The sequence below is a fragment of the Natator depressus genome, chromosome 2, assembly GCF_965152275.1.
Source record: "Natator depressus isolate rNatDep1 chromosome 2, rNatDep2.hap1, whole genome shotgun sequence".
Lineage (NCBI taxonomy): Eukaryota > Metazoa > Chordata > Testudines > Cheloniidae > Natator > Natator depressus.
In genome coordinates, this window is record NC_134235.1 from 76549564 (window position 1) to 76565793 (window position 16230).

The following is a 16230-nucleotide window of genomic DNA, read 5'->3' on the forward strand; positions in this document are numbered from 1 at the left end:
CTATATACCCTATCAATCTGTATTGTATGGTAACATTTTGCAGTTGGAACACCACAGCGTTTTGTAGCATGCCTTTCACTGCACTGAAAGGTTTATTACAAGCTGGCTTTTTGGGTGTAGCATGCCTAAGTGGACAGGCTAGACTGTGGCATGCCTTTTATTTCACTAACGGGCATGCTGTACAACAAAATGCAGACATCTCCTCGTTGTTTTTGGTGTTATTTTCTTCGACAGTATAAATCCATTAAATAAAATTAAAACTAGTCTAACATTAATAAAGTACGTTGAATTATCTTCAAATGACTTATTAACTGAAAAATACAATATCCACCACAGAGAACTAAACAATATATATGGATAAGTATAAGCCATTCATTGTTTTATGGACTCACAGACACAAATCCACATGAGGTCTCTGACTGCTGGATTTCACATTTACATCAGAGTTAGCTGAAAGATATAAAAAAATTTCACATAGGCAGACAGCTTCCTTTTATTTATGCATCTGAATTGATTATTCTAGCAAACTTTGCACGTGAAATACCTTTCACTCATGAAGTGTGTTTTCAATGAGTATACATGAATAATTGAGGTGTAGAAATGTACCCCTCCCTTACTGAAGAAGCCAGGTCTGTTTTCAGGATATCTTATGACATACATTGCAATTCTTTGGGGGGTTTGGTTTCACCAGGTATTTGCTAAGGAATTGTAGGTATATTCTTGGCTAGATCATGTTAGGGGGCAAATTCCTATTGCATCTTTTATGAATATCACAGATACACCAACATATATTATTTAATTTACTAATTTGTGTAAGACCTCCATGACAGCCAGGCACTTCATCAACATAGATTAAAACACATAACACATATTAGCGAGAACAAGCCTGCAAAACCAAACATGAAAAGCAAAATAAAATCATTCAGATGAATGCTGAATAAAATCAATGGGCCTTACGTTGTTCCCAAAGGTCACCAGAATTTGCTCTGATGGGTTGAAAAAAGGAATACATTCCATAACAGGGAGCCCACAATATAGAGAGCCCTGCCAACAGTTATGAAGTACTGAGACTCAGGCCGTATGTATTCTAGGATTGTTACCAAAGTTTCCCACCATTGCTACCAGCAGTTAAATAGCAAATTTAACGTAAGCAAGGCATTGACTGCTTCTGACATTTTTGCCACTGTGTCATGCCCAACTGCATTGAGGAAGGGTGCCTACATCAACGCTCTCTCGTTGTTCCCACTGTATCAGCTCCACTGGTGGTAGCAACAGTGGAAAATCTGGGGCAAAAATAAAAAAGAATCTTATGTAGATGCTACCGTAGGAACCAACAGAAAGATCTTAACAACGCTGAGTGATCCCTACAGGTAGGCACCTAAAATCTGTATTAATGATGGCAAAGCCACTTAAGAGCCTCCAGTGAAAGGCACAGAAAGAGTGCAGGTAGTCAGATCCATACTATTATTTAAATACAGGACCAGATTCACTAGTATATTCCACCTGCTTTTCTTTGCCTGAGCTATGCAAAGTGGTGAATCTGACCTATTGTTTTTTAATTATGGAGCACCAGTTCCTGTAGTCACTCTGTAGGTAAGAAGAACAGGAGTACTTGTGGCACCTTAGAGACTAGCAAATTTATTTGAGCATAAGCTTTCGTGAGCCACAGCTCACTTCATCCAAGTGAGCTGTAGCTCACAAAAGCTTATGCTCAAAGAAATTTGTTAGTCTCTAAGGTGCCACAAGTACTCCTGTTCTTTTTGCGGATACAGACTAACACGGCTGCTACTCTGAAATCTGTAGGTAAGGTTGAAGCTAACTTTGCATCATAAGCCAGATTTTGAATCGCCCCCTAACTTGCCCCCAAATCAGTCAATACCCTTGAGATTTCACCTGCCAAGTCTCATCTCAAGGGCGACAAATGTTGTTGATGGAGATTATAATAATACAATTGAGAATACAAAGAATTGAGATACACCACAGCCCCTTTTTAATGGAGAAAGCAGTACTAACCCTCCTGCCCTTTACACAGTCTTGACAGAAAGATTTTTACATCTTATCAGGAAACAGAAATCTCAGGACTACAGTGTAATGCTGTTGCTGTATTAGTTTGCTCTACCAGCCTCTCAGACTTCTGTGGCTCTGAGCTCTGCTGTGATATTCAGACCACAGCTTTGGTAAGAACTGTGGGACACATGAAAATACCACAGGAAGACTTTCAGATGTCTGTTGAAGCAGGACATGGGGCCGTAGCTGTCCTCTCAAGGTGGTAGGAGTGGGGAAGGAAGCATGAGAAATTAGTTCAAGCTGAAAACAGGCTACTGGTTAAAAAGCTGACATTGACGTACAGTCACCATAGGGTCTCTCAGGGCTGCTCCAGGCGCCTCTCTTGCAGCGGTTCACTGAAGGTAAGGCCTGACAAAAGAAAGAAAATAGCACTAATGCTTCCACCTCCTGCCTTTCTAGGAATTGCTCAGATCAAAGGAAAACCAATAAGGAGCTTTCAAAAGCCTCTGTTCCCCAAACCTTGTGAAAAGTTCTAGAGGCTCAGATTATACCTGAGCCAGTATCTCCTACCCATGCCAAAAATAAAATGTACTGACTGATTTCAGAAGCTCTTGGCTTCCCACCAAGTGAGGCATAAAGATTCCATTGCTTCCAGCCTGCATGTTCTTTTATTTAACATCTTAATTCTAACAAATCTTACCTTTTATTGATCCCCTATGGTTTTTTTTTAACAGTTCAATTAAGATACTGTGTTGGCTGTAGTCTTCAAACAGCAATGTTCACCACTACCATCCAAATGTAATGCAGCCTTTAATTACAGGATGCTACAGCAGTCATCAGTGGCACTTGGGAATTCCTAAATTTTTACTCCTTGTCATAGGTAAGATAAATGGAGCATCTCTAGTTTACAACCTCCTGTTCAAAGCCCTTTTGTGGACAGCAGAGCTGCCTTAAAATATATTAAACCTTCTGTGACAATAATTGCAAATTTCTCCTGCTGCAGACTGAAGTAGCAGTTAATGTATGCTGGCAATGTTACAGACAAAGAAAAGGGAAGTTTTAGAAAGAACGCAGTGAGGCAAGGTAGAGAAATACATTTTCATTGTTCTTGCATTCTGAGCTGCTATGGTACAGCACGGCTCTATAGCATTCCATCATCTCTGATCACCTTGTGTCTGTGGTGAAGGATCATTGATAAATAAAAATAAAACACAATCCTTCTAGTCACATAGAATCAGAGGAATACTGGGGAAAAATCACTTAGGTCAGTTCCTAGATGATCCCTTTCTGCTAGTGCAGGATTGAAGGTTAAGTGCATTGTAATGTTATTTACTATTGCTCATAGCAGCCAGGACTCCTATTCCAGAGCATTTCATCCACCATGGATGGAGTGTTGGTATGTGGCTAGTGAGTAGACTAGTGAGTCAGTAGTCAGTAGTAGGCTAGTGAGTCAGTGGCATCACCACAAACTTAGAAGCCCCTGATTGCTAGGTAACAGAGTGGGGACTGTGCAGAAGCCAAGGAAGCCTCAAATCTGTGGGGTCTCAACTAACCTTTTGTAGGCATCATGATACTTTGTGCGCAGATCCCCTACTCTTAAAAAAGGCAACATGAAAAATCACAGCTACATTACCCTCTTCTTTGGAACTGCATCAGTCCACTGGTCCCAAAGGGATGATGGGTTGATCTGGTGGCTATCCTAAAGCAACGGAACTGTGTCAGTATGTGCTTCCCTTCTGTAGAGTGTTACATAGGAAGGGCAGTATATAGGCCAAAGGAAATAAATATCCTAGCTTTTTATTGTGTAGCTACATAAAAAGGTTGGTGAATGCTGCTAGGAAAGTTTGGAACTGACTAACCTTTCAGATCAGGGCCACTCATATGTTTTCACTTGACATGAATTAAAGACTCAAGGGATCTATCTTCTCAGTCACTGGTTCAAGTCATTAATGCCCCAGAGGCATTACCAACTGATAGGTCTTTGATAGCATGTGCAAAATATTTGGTGGTCTCAGTCCATCCCTACAGGCGAGGTGCTCACATCACAGAATCTAGCAGCATCTGTTAAGGTAGTGGCACCTGAGAGATATTGGAAAGGCTCATTAAAGAGGCAGGAAAGAGTTATATGGAAACTTTTTTTAAAAATTAAGAAAACAAATGGTAAAGACAAAAAATATACATTTTTAGTATCCAGTCCTACAGCCAAGAAATTAACTACTACTCTGCAGCACAAGCTAGCATTAATACTTCTGGCCTAGAGTCTACTTCTAGAATTAAACTTCTTCTGAGCTGCCCTGTTACATGTAGCTTAGCAGAACCGTGTCATGCCCTGATTCAGCAATGCATTTATATACCTGCTTAAGTGCAGCCCTTTTTGGCAAAGCACTTAACTTTAAGCACTTCCTTAAATCCCATTGATTTCAAAGGGAAGTAAACATGTGCTTAAAGTTAAACATGTGCTTAATTGCTTCATTAAATAAGCGCGTACTAAAGTCCATCCTTAAGCGCTCTGCTAAATTCGTTTCTAAAATAGGACTGCCCTCTCTGGTCAACTCAGCCTTCCAAATAAAAAAGAGTATGTGTATTCTGCATTCAAAGATATCCCTATAACACATTTGCTGCAAACCCATCACCACCCTTTGGTTAAAAAGAAAAGAAGATTGCAAAATTATGTTTGTCACCCAAAATGTAAATAAAACCTCCAGCAACATGTAGTTATGTAATTACATTTCCTAGAGGATGATGGGAATGAAGGTCAAAGTTCATGGTTCCCACCCATATAGAAAAAGAACCCCTGGCTTCCGACCACCTCTCTCTACCTGAGAGCTCCAAATTGCAAGTTGGACTCCCAGTAAGAGTATCAGCTTTCCAGCTCTTGCTGGGCATGCTGTTGCCTAAGCAAATACACAGTCTAACTTACAAATAACAAAACCAAAAGATAAGGTACCTTTAAACAGCACATAAATTAATGCATTATACACCAAGCCTCCCTGGGTTGTGTATCTACGTACTGTAATATTAGCTATGTAGTCAGACTCTTTTAATTATTTATTCTTCCTCAGAGAAACTAAACAATTCCTTCTCAAATCAAGCCTTCTTAAGCCTCGGTACAGTGCCTTTTAGACATCCTTTTAATCCAGTGAGTCTCTCAAACAAAGTATGACTTGCATATTTCACGATTACTGCAAGACATGCCACAAAATAAAAGAAAAAATAAGCTAATTATCAAAATAAATATACATATTGTACCTATTTGCTCTCATTCATCGTACACTCATATTGACATTGACCTGCATTTCCTATCACATGCACACAATCTGCCCCCTGTCCAGTGACTGGAACTCAGTAATTTAAGCAAACACTTAGGTTCTGATCCTGTGATGAGCTCTATGGGTCTTATTTATTGACTGGAGTTTATCGCAAGAATAAAGAACTCTTTGAAGGATTGGGGCCTGAGACTATAAAAAGGGGATATCAAAATAGCTAGATAAAATCTTCCCTTTGCCACCATCTTTGTTGACATCCTCAACAGGATTAAAGGGTATAAGAAACTGAACTATGTGAGGGATTTCTCCCAGCTAGGTAATTTGTTGAAATGAGCACAAATGCATTATTGCCAACCACAAGCACTCTAACCTCATGACTCAGGCCCCCAAAACCATGAGATTGTCTCAACAATAAAGAGATTTGTTTTAAAATAATTAATTTAGGGTTTTTTTTAATGGTCTTCTGGTTTGTGAGTCTTTAGTGTTCATTTTTTCAGGCTTTCTTCCTCAAATACAAGACCTAGAAACGTTTTTTGTTGTTGTTTACTGAAAGATGAGGTTTCCATACCTGACTTCTGCAGCTTTGAGACAACCCCTAACTATCACAAGACTTGCAACTAACTCATGTAAGGTAGCAGCCCTGCTTTCACAAAATGATTCTGAAATCCTCTGTTCTTGCACAGCTATGATCTGTGTATATATTTTCCTATAGGACTCAGCATCAAGGACCTGTACATACAGGAAAGCAGAAGACTGAGACTTGAGTCAGCCATCTTGATACTCCAGACTGGAGCTGGTCGACATTTTTCTAATTTCAGAATTTGAAATTTAAATTAAAATAAAAAAAGAAAAGAAAAAATGTCAAAAGAATTTAGGCTCCTAACTTTCAATATTTATGTTCCTAATTTGAAATTTGATTAGATTAAATCTCAGGGAAAACTTCCTAACTGTAAGAACAGTAGGACAATGGAACAAACTGCCTACAGAGGTTGTGGAAGCTTCTTCACTGGAGGTTTTCAAAAGGTGGCTGGATCACCATCTGTCTTGGATGGTTTAGATACATCAAATCCTGCAGCTTGGCAGGGGGTTAGACTAGATGACCCTTGCGGTCCCTTCTAACCGTATGATTCTGTGAAATCTATGGGAGTTGGGCACCAAAGTACCTTTGAGCATTTGAGCCAAAGTCCCTGACACAGCTTGGTAGATAAGTTTACTTATCATGAAAAAGAAAATGTGCGTATCTAAGTGGTCACTTACATATTGCATATCTGGCTCTTGATGCAAGGCACCCTCCCCCAGAGCAATTAGCACTGTGTCAGTTTTTGCACTACATATGGAGGCATCAGCTGATTAAATCTATTGTGACAAAGTTCCTCCTCTGCCTCGGTGGGTCCTGTGCTTATAGGCGGATTTGCTTGCCTCAGAGATTCACGGCAGCCCTCAGTTTAGCCACTTTTGCTAGTGGCTCAAACCTGCCATTCACTCAGCTAACCTCATCACTGGCCAGCATGGGGAAAAGGAAGGAGAACAATCCCCGCAGTCTCTGCTGATCCACCTTCCCCTCTGGTGGGACCCACAGTCCAGGTCAACTCCTCCTGTATCCTGTTGGGGAGAAAGGGGGAAACCCGGGCCCACCCTCTACTCCAGGTTCCAGCCCAGGGCCCTGTGGATCACAGCTGTCTACAGTGTTTCATGTAACACCTGTGTGACAGCTACAACTCCCTGGGCTACTTCTCCATGGCCTCCTCCCAACACCTTCTGTATCCTCACCATAGGACCTTCCTACTGATGCCAGATAGCGTTTGTAGTCCTCAGTCCTCCAGCAGCACACCCTCTCACTCTCAGCTCCTTGCGCACCCCTCACTGACTGAAGTGAGGTCCTTTTTCAACCAGATGCCCTGATTAGCCTGTCTGTCTTAATTGATTCTAGCAGCTTCTTAATTGGCTCCAGGTGTCCAAATTAGCCTGTGTGCCTTAACTGGTTCCAGAAAGTTTCTGATTGTTCTGGAACCACCCCTGTTACCTTAACCAGCGAAAAGGGACCTGCTTAATCTGGGGCTAATATAGCTGCCTTCTATCACTCTCCTGTAGCTATCTGGCCCGACCCTGTCACAGTGTATATCAAAAGCATGATGATATTTAATAAGTGCAACATGACTTTGATGCACAAAAACTTCTTGGGGCTGGGATCATACCTTGTCTACCAAAGTTAATCACAGAGATGGAGTAAACCAGGGAGGGAGGGATGGGAAAGGAAAGGGATGCTCCTCCATGTCATAGATAATCAATTTGCTCTATTCTCCAAGGGCTATTGGGGAGTGGAGGATCAGCTGTTAAATCAGCAATATCAAACTCTCCCTGAGCTTTGAGGCACAGAGTTATCCTCTTGCCCTGTGTTGAAGTGTGTTCCACCAATACTCTTCTGTGTTCAGACCCCTGTGGGAGGGGACAGGATTTCCCATGGTGACGTTTGCAGGTCACCATGTAAACTTATACTGTTATATGATATTCAGCCAGCTTTGCCCAAGCATTGATTTAGGTGGAAATTTTGGTCAAGTCAGGAATAGAGAATTCAGTCCTCAGTGATCTTAGATAATAAAACTGAAGTGTTAAAGTCAACAGATGACCTTAATAAAAGGAAAAAATAGTTTGATATGCTATAGTGATTCTAGTACACTTCAAGTATATGAGAAGTACTGTATGGTCTCTCCAATATATATTAGTTTTTCAAGAGGAATCTTTGCTCTGAGAGGTACTTACTTGTATTTCTGCTTACTGACTGAGCATATTGTTTATAAAAGCATACCTCTCTTAAATGATCTTGAATTAACTAGATGTCCTTATGGAAGCAGAAATGTTTCCCATAAACATGAACAAGAATTCATCTTAAGGCTATATTTCAGGTGGAAAATATACACTTGTATCTGTTTGATTTGGAAGCTCAGCCAAGTCACTTGAAGATCTAAAAATTCAAGGGTGGTTTCTATTTTAAGTTAAATATCACCTTTTGAACCACTGGTTATTTCTCCAGATAGTTTGAAAATGTGACATCTCAATTGTATAAGATTTCCCAATAATCCACAGCTTTTCAATGGCTCTGCTTTGGAAAGAAAACAGAAATACAGTATATGCTTCTGGTGAAGGATCAGATAAAAGTGAGATATCTTGATACAGTTTTGGGCTAGCCTATTGTAATAACTTAATTTACTGAGCATATTAATGGCATTAAAAAGGTCTCCGAAGAGTTTAGAGGAGTCTGACTGTATATTAAAAGCTTCAAGCCACCGGACTATATTGTTAGGTTGGCATCGTTATTTTAAAACAATTTAGCATGGTGTAGGTAAAGCTGATTTTTTCTTAATGTAAACTCATCTTTCTAAAATCCTGTGTTTAAAAAAGGAAGAGTTGAACAATTATTTCATGTGCTAAGTAAATAGACAGCTATTAAATGGAGCAAATATTTGGCTAAAAAAGAAAAATGTTTTTAAAATATTGTACATGTTTGCAGATGCTGTACACATTTACCTAGCCTTGTTTACTTAATGCGTGACCAAATTTTAAATAACCCACATTCAATTTATTTTCTTTTTTTGAATCCAGATAAGCAGCTTTGAAATTTCCTAATTTGTTTACACTTGATACCTTGCTGAACTGGCATGATATTACTTTCCTCCACCCATAGCAACCTCCACACTTCCAAAGTACTAAGGAGTTTAAGGGCTTGTCTACACTACCACGGTAAGTCGACCTAAGTTACGCTATTTCAGTTATGTAGCTTAGGTTGACTTACCGCAGTGTCTACACCATGCTGTGTCGATGGGAGATGCTCTCCCGCCGACTTCCCTTACTCTTCTCAGGGAGCTGGAGTACTGGAGTCAACCGGAGAGCGCTCTGCCATCGATTTAGCTGGTCTTCAGTAGACCCCCTAAATTAACACCACTGCACTGATCTACTGGTACGTGAAGAGGTGGCCTAAGAATGCCAGTCTAAATTTGGAGAAACAAAAATGCTTCCTTTCTCTTTGTCTTGTTGTCATAGTATCACAAGGAAGTTTTAGCTAGAAAAGTTCTTGTTTTCTGCTCCATCCATGGATTTGTATTAAAGCATTAGTAAACTTTAAACATAGGAAAAACCTCAACTTATCATCCAGTTTGATGGCTTCTAGGCTCCCATGTTAGTATATGGCTAATTTCACACGCATAATACTAGAAATGCTGCAGAAGTGTGTAGCTTAAGAAGCAAAACATTTGTTTGCACTTACGGATGGTCCTATTGTATTGTGCTCCGTTAGAGTTATAGATTATTGTTGTTTATTATTATTTGTTTTGTCATAGCACCTAGTGGCCCTAATCAGGATCAGGGTCCCTCATGCTAGGCAAAGGAGAACACAGTTCCTGTTGCAAAGATCTAACAACGTAATTTAAATTGACATGCAACAAGTAAATTGAACAAATAAGAGAAGCCAGGGGACTAGGATTAAGGAGGATAAGAATAGGTTATTACATGGGTTATCTAAATGTACTTCATACACCACTGGCCTGTTATAATGGGATCATGGACTAGGTGGAAGATAGAAGGGAATGATAGCAGAGGTGAATACTAACTGACATGTCAAAAAGAATTGGAAGGGTTAAAATCACACACAAGATGATGTTTCACAGGTTGTATGTAGTGGCTTTATGCAATACGCAAGCAACGACAGTCTTAGTGTGACTGAGGTTAGAAAATGAATATTTTCTAAATCACAGAGAATAGTCAATGAAAACAATATAGCTAAATGGAATAAGAAACACTCACTTAAGAGAGGAAAAAATGTAAATTGCCCCTGGAAGGGCGGAGGGGGGAGAATCCCACCAGGATGTACAACACACATGGCCTTCATCATCTCTGGTTCAATATAGCCTTTGTGGGACTATTGCTCATTTTATATCAACAAATACATTAATCTATTTCCTCAAAAGGAATTCAATGAATTATCTTCATTCAGTCCAAGCAGGGACAAAAATTGGAATTATGCCACCCTCACCAACATTGAGCATTATCTTACTCCCCAAAATCAATGGGGACTACTTACAAAGTAAGAAACTATGCAATATGAGTAAGGGTAGTGGTATCCATCTCCAATTCAATGTGATCTAAAAATATGTTCAATCCAAACTAAACACAGTATAGTAACAGACTGAATTTTATCTATAAAGTGTCTAGCAAGAGGCGAGGTGATATCATCCATCCTTATTTCAGATTTATCTTAGTAATTCATTGTTTCAAAGGTCTACCGGTCTCTCTCACATATGACAAGCCACAAGGTCATATGAGTATATCAAATGTTATCATATATCAATAGAGATTTTCCAATCAATTAATGGATGATTAAAGTAGCTACTTTTAAAGTATTGTTACAGTGGAAGATTTTTAAAGCTACAAATGCGAGCTAGGCATCCAACTGCCATTGATTTTCAGTTGGAGATGGGTGCTTATTTACCCTTTGTTTCTTTAAGAAGCACCACCACAATTACTTCATGGTAAACAAGCAAAACTCCTGGGACAAGGACCAGATGACAAATGATTTGTTTTTATGTAATCAATAGAATCAGTAAGACATAAATTCTTATTTCTCTTCTAAAAAATCATTGGCAATTCCTTAAATAGATCAGATGAACTACTATTTAATCTTAATATATCTCAGTATTTCTAATGACTTTCTTGATTGTTTTTTTAAATGGGACTATGTAGTAACAAAAGGTATTCCAATTTTCTTAATTTTAGTTTCAAATGTTATCAATGCTTGTGTGTTATCAATGCTTCTTATACATTTATCTGATCATCTTCATAAGACGTAGGTATAAACCTTATATACATGACTGAGATGTATGAATTCTGTCTGATTAGAAAATATTCTCCTAACTCAAGAAATGGGAATATGGTAAACTCCTAATTATAACTTAAGAATGAAAACAAATAGGATACAAGTAATTCTTTTAATCTATTCTTTTTCTATAAAGAGCTGTAGATATTTTATTATAAAATGTAGCAACCTGCACATCCAAAACACTATAATCATCAATATTTATTTCAAATTAAAGAGAAGAATGGAGGAGGATGGTCTCGTGATTAGGCTTTAGACTAACCTTGGCTTTTGCCAATCTGGGTTCGAGTCCCTGCTCTATCACCGATTTTCCATGTGTTATTGGGCATATCAGTTAGACTCCCTATGCCTCACCTCCTTCCTCTAAAAGTGGAAATAATAGCACCACCATACCTTACGGGGTGTTGTGAGGACAATTCTATTCCATATTGTGAGGTGCTGAGATACTGTGGCAATGGGAGCTACATGGGTACTGAGGATAGAACAAATAGCATTTAATTCAGGTAAAAACGATCAGAGCTATCAAGTTCAGATTTCCATACAAAAAAAACATCTCATCTATAAAATGAACTCATCTAATCATAGATCTTTACAATAATTCCACATGCTACATACATATCAACCTGTGCTGGAAAAGCCTTACTCATGAATCAGATCCAAAGCTCATTGAAGTCAATGGAAAGACTCCCATTGACTCCAATGGGCATTGCTTCAGGCCCTAGACTACCATATGAAGGTGCTATTTAAGAACTCCCAGTAATACTGCTTTTCTGAAGATAAAGCTTTTTCAGAAGTAAAATATTTTTATTTAATGCCATTTGAATTCATAGAATCTGGAATTCAAGAGCTGAGCTATTATATTGCTCATTATTTTAAAAAAATGATGAACTGCATGATATTCGGAGTATAAAGACTCTTTACATCCAAAGAAGCTAAATACCATTTGTCATGAATCTCAGTAATAGGAGATAATTTAGTTTAAAAGAGTGATGAAAATTGATACAAAAATGCTCTAAGAAAAATAATCAATAAACTACAATATTGGTTGATTAAGAGAACTGATACCCAAACCCATAAGTAGGACCCTACCAAATTCACGGCTGTGAAAAACTTGTCATGGACTGTGAAATCAGATCTCCCCTGTGAAATCTAGCAATTGTTGGGAGGGAGGGGCAGGGCTGGGGCATACACCAGGCTCTAGCTACTAGTCCTGGTGGGACTGGCGGGGGATGGGATTTTCTCTTCCCCTTCCCCGCCTCTCTCAGGGGGAGATCAGACCCACCTCTGGATACCTCCCCCCGGCTGCAGGAAGCTCCGCGGCTGCACTGTCTGTCAGCACATTCAGTAGCAGGAATGTTCCATGTCATTTCCCCCACATCGAATAAATACACTGCCCGCATAGTGGCTCTACCCTCAGGATCTCCCTGGAATCACTGCTTGCATAAAAATGCACCCATCCTTTTAAATAAAAACGATAGGCCCATGGGGACTTGTCCCCAGCAGCCTGGGACCACAGTGTTGAGGGCTTAAAGGAGGTTTCTACAGAACTATTGGCAGCCATTAAACCCGACAGCCTCCTCCCTGGCATAACACTACCCCCACAACATCGATTGTGAAGGCAATTGTTCACTCAGTAGCATTATTTGAGTGCTTGTCAACCTTTTCTCCAGAAACCCTGTTTTTCAGGGGTTCCATCACTCAGCCATTTTCAGTCGTGTTAGCTGGGAACTCAGTACAACATTTATCTGCCTGTATTAAAGATACGTACTCTACAAAATCGGTGGGCAGATCCTCAGCTGCTGTAAATTGGCACACCATTGTTGGAAACAGGGGAGGTGGGTCTGATCTCCCTGCCAAGAGCAGCTGTGCTGAAGAAGATGAAGTCCCATCCCTCCCCAGCTCAGCTGGGACTAGCAGCTAGGAGCTCCCAGCTGGGGCGCTTCCAGCAGCATGGGGAAGATCAAACCGACCTCCATGAACGTCCCCCACCTGCAGGAAGCTCCGCAACTGCTGCCTTCAGAGCCCAGATCTGAAGGCAGTGCAAAAGTGAGGGTCGCACTCCCATGACCCCTTACAACAGCTTTGCGACTCCCCAGGACCCGCTTTTTGTGTCGGGGCCCCAGCAGTTACAGCACTTTGAAATTTCAGGTGTAAACATCTGAAATCATGAAATTGACTATTTTAAAAATCCTATGACCTTGAAATTGACCAAAACGGACCTTGAATTTCGTAGGGCCCTACCCATAGGCCTACCTACAGTCAAGCAGTGAGGTAGCAAAATCTGTAAACTGCACAAAATTATTTAGGTTTGTCAAGACCAGAGAAGACTGTGAGGAACTTCAGAAAGATCTAATAAAGTTGGGTAAACAGACCACATGATCACAGATGAATTTCAGTGCTGACAAAGGTAGAACAATACACATTGCAAGGAATAATCTGAACAGAGCATAAACCTTACTGGGTTCTGAATTAACCATAATATCCCAGGAAAAAGACCTGGGCATCATTATGGACAGCTGAGTGAATGTCCGCCGCTCAATGTGCAGCAGCAGTCAGAAAAATGGACATGAGAATAGATTGAAAATAATGCTGAAAATATTATATAATGTTTATATAAACCATTGGTTTGTCCTCACCTGGAATAATGGTTTCAATTCACATCATCCCTGCATAAAAACATCATATAGTATACAAAGAGGTGCTCCTGGGATAGGCAATGAGAATATTAGCAGTTTAGGAGGGGAAACTTCCATATGGAGAGAGATTGAAAGGAATGGGGCTTTTTATTTTAGACAAATCTGAATATAAAGGAACATAATAAATATATAAAAATAACAAATAGTATAGAGAAGTTAAAAAGGAAGACACTTCTATGCACCTTTTTATAATACTGTCTTATACAACAACAAGGGAATAGTAAATTAAATTGATAGGCAACAAATTTAAAACTAATAAAAAGAAATCCTTTTTATATAACACACAATTAGCCTGTAGAACTCCTTGCCACAAGATATCAAGGTCAAGAGATTAGCAGTATTCAAAGGAGGATCAAACAAAAAAACAAGTTTGCAAGGGATATAAAGGGATATATAAATCCCCCATTAGTCAACCTCTGAGAGATGGGGGTTAGGAAGAAACTTTCCCTAGGACTATTGGTCTGAATTAGTATAGTATTTCATATTAAAAAAATTATCATTTAGTTATTGAAGAATCTCACGTCTTATTTTAAAAAATCCATTACAGAAATTGAGCTCCTTTTATCCACAGATTTTGTTAGGATAGACTTATTATTCGAAACATTCCCTATGACATATTTTTTCCTCTCCACTAATATTATTATATATTGTATGATTAAATCTCATTTTAGATATGCCCCCTCTGATCCAATTTTATATTGCTCTCTATAAAATGGTTAGAAGGAGAAGGAATAACTCTACTAAGAAACTTACATATTTTATATTAATTATTTGCAATATAGTCTCATGCTCAGAAAAATCTTAACATATTCAGAAGACTCAAACAATATTTTAGCCAAAATGTTTTGAAATTTAATCTTCCAAACCCTGAAACAATTCAAAATGATGAAAGCACTGAATTCAGCAGTCAGTATAATAGAATTTTCCACATTGCCACATTTCCAGCTGGGAGATCTCAGTGTGACATTACCAACAAGCATCTCCTGGAAAAGCTTTGAGGTTGAATGTAATTTCCACCTCTTTTTAGCATTCTTCATCCAACACCATTTCCTCTGTCTTGTTCAACTCAATTTGTACAGTTAAATTGCGTAACAAGCCCGAGAGTCATCAGTGATGATCAAACCTTTACCACCATGTGAGAAAGAAGCAGACTTTCAGCCACTCGAACAAGTCATGATCACATGCACTCTGTCAATGAATTACAAATTTCTCCTGTAAGAGAAGTTTGCTCTAGCTGTATCTATAGGGTGACCAGACGTCCCGTTTTTAAAGGGACAGTCCGGTATTTAAGTCCTCCTGCAGGTGTACCAACTTTTTCTTTAAAACGGTCTAATTGCCCCATACTTTCTGTGTCCCCCACATCAGTACTGACGGGTCCTGCTGCTGGCCAGATCCCTGCTCGCCAGCCGCCTGCCCACTATCAGTGAATGGGGGGCTCCAGTGGCCAAGATGGGGGTGGCAGGCACCAGGTGGCAGCCAGGTACCTATCACCTCTGCTGCCCACCCATCAGCCCTTTACATGCTCCCCTCTTGCTGTCCTCTCCCTGCTTTGTCCCTTTGCCCACCCCCCCTCAAGCCCTGCTGCTCTGCAATATCTCCCCCAGCAGCGCGCGTCCCACTCCCAATGCTGTGCGGAGAACCAGCCCCTGGTCAGAGTGCTCAGCTCACCAACAGCCTGGCCACCAGGATCCTTCCTTCCCCCACTGCCTCTGGCTGGGCCAGTGCCCCGGGAAAGCCCAAGCACTGGCCAGGAGGAGCCGAGCCCTGCATGTGCCAAAGCCCCACACAGCGTTGGCACAGGGAAGCACCTCAGCCCCTCAGCTAAGCTCTGCAGTGGTGGGGGCGGGGGGAGGGAGGAGCAATTTCCAGCCTGTTCATGCCCCAAACCTGCAGGCTCCATAACAGCACCCCGATCAGGGGCTTAGCACCCTCTTCACCTGACCCAGGGAGTGCGGGGCTGCTCCATCCCCTAGTTACCCTCCCCTGCTGAGCCACCTCTCTGACTGGGTTACTGAAGCCCCTGCAGTCAGGTTCTATGGGCCCTGGTGCTTAATGCATCCTTAGGGCTTAACTCCTTCATGCCTGCACTGTAGCCGGAGGTGGCTGGGTTATGTTGGTGGCCAGTAGCAGCCTGGAGGTGTTAGCGGCCTTTCGACACTGTTCAGGCAGGAAGGGACAAGCTGCTTCCAGTCACATGGGGGGCTGGGGGAAGAGAAGAGATGAGCTCTACAAAGACATGGGCCAGGTCATCCCTTCCCCGACTCCTCCTCCCCTGCGGCTGGAAGCAGCTCCTGTCCCTTCCCTCCCGCACAGTGCCTAAAGGCTGCTGCTGGCCACATTCTGATATGAACCTGGCAGAAATCTGACAGGGGGCGGGGGGGAGGCATGTGACCCT

The 16230-nt window shown here is 40.8% G+C and overlaps 1 long non-coding RNA gene across 1 annotated transcript; it reads right to left on the reverse strand.

Annotated features, from left to right (window-relative positions):
* Positions 1 to 406: 406 nt before the first annotated feature.
* LOC141981441 (uncharacterized) lies at positions 407 to 14845 on the reverse strand. The gene is made up of 3 exons (XR_012637778.1): positions 14806 to 14845; positions 2349 to 2415; positions 407 to 450 (listed from the first exon to the last, which is right to left on the reverse strand). It is a non-coding gene; the product is annotated as an uncharacterized LOC141981441 (long non-coding RNA).
* Between the last annotated feature and the right edge of the window lie 1385 nt (positions 14846 to 16230).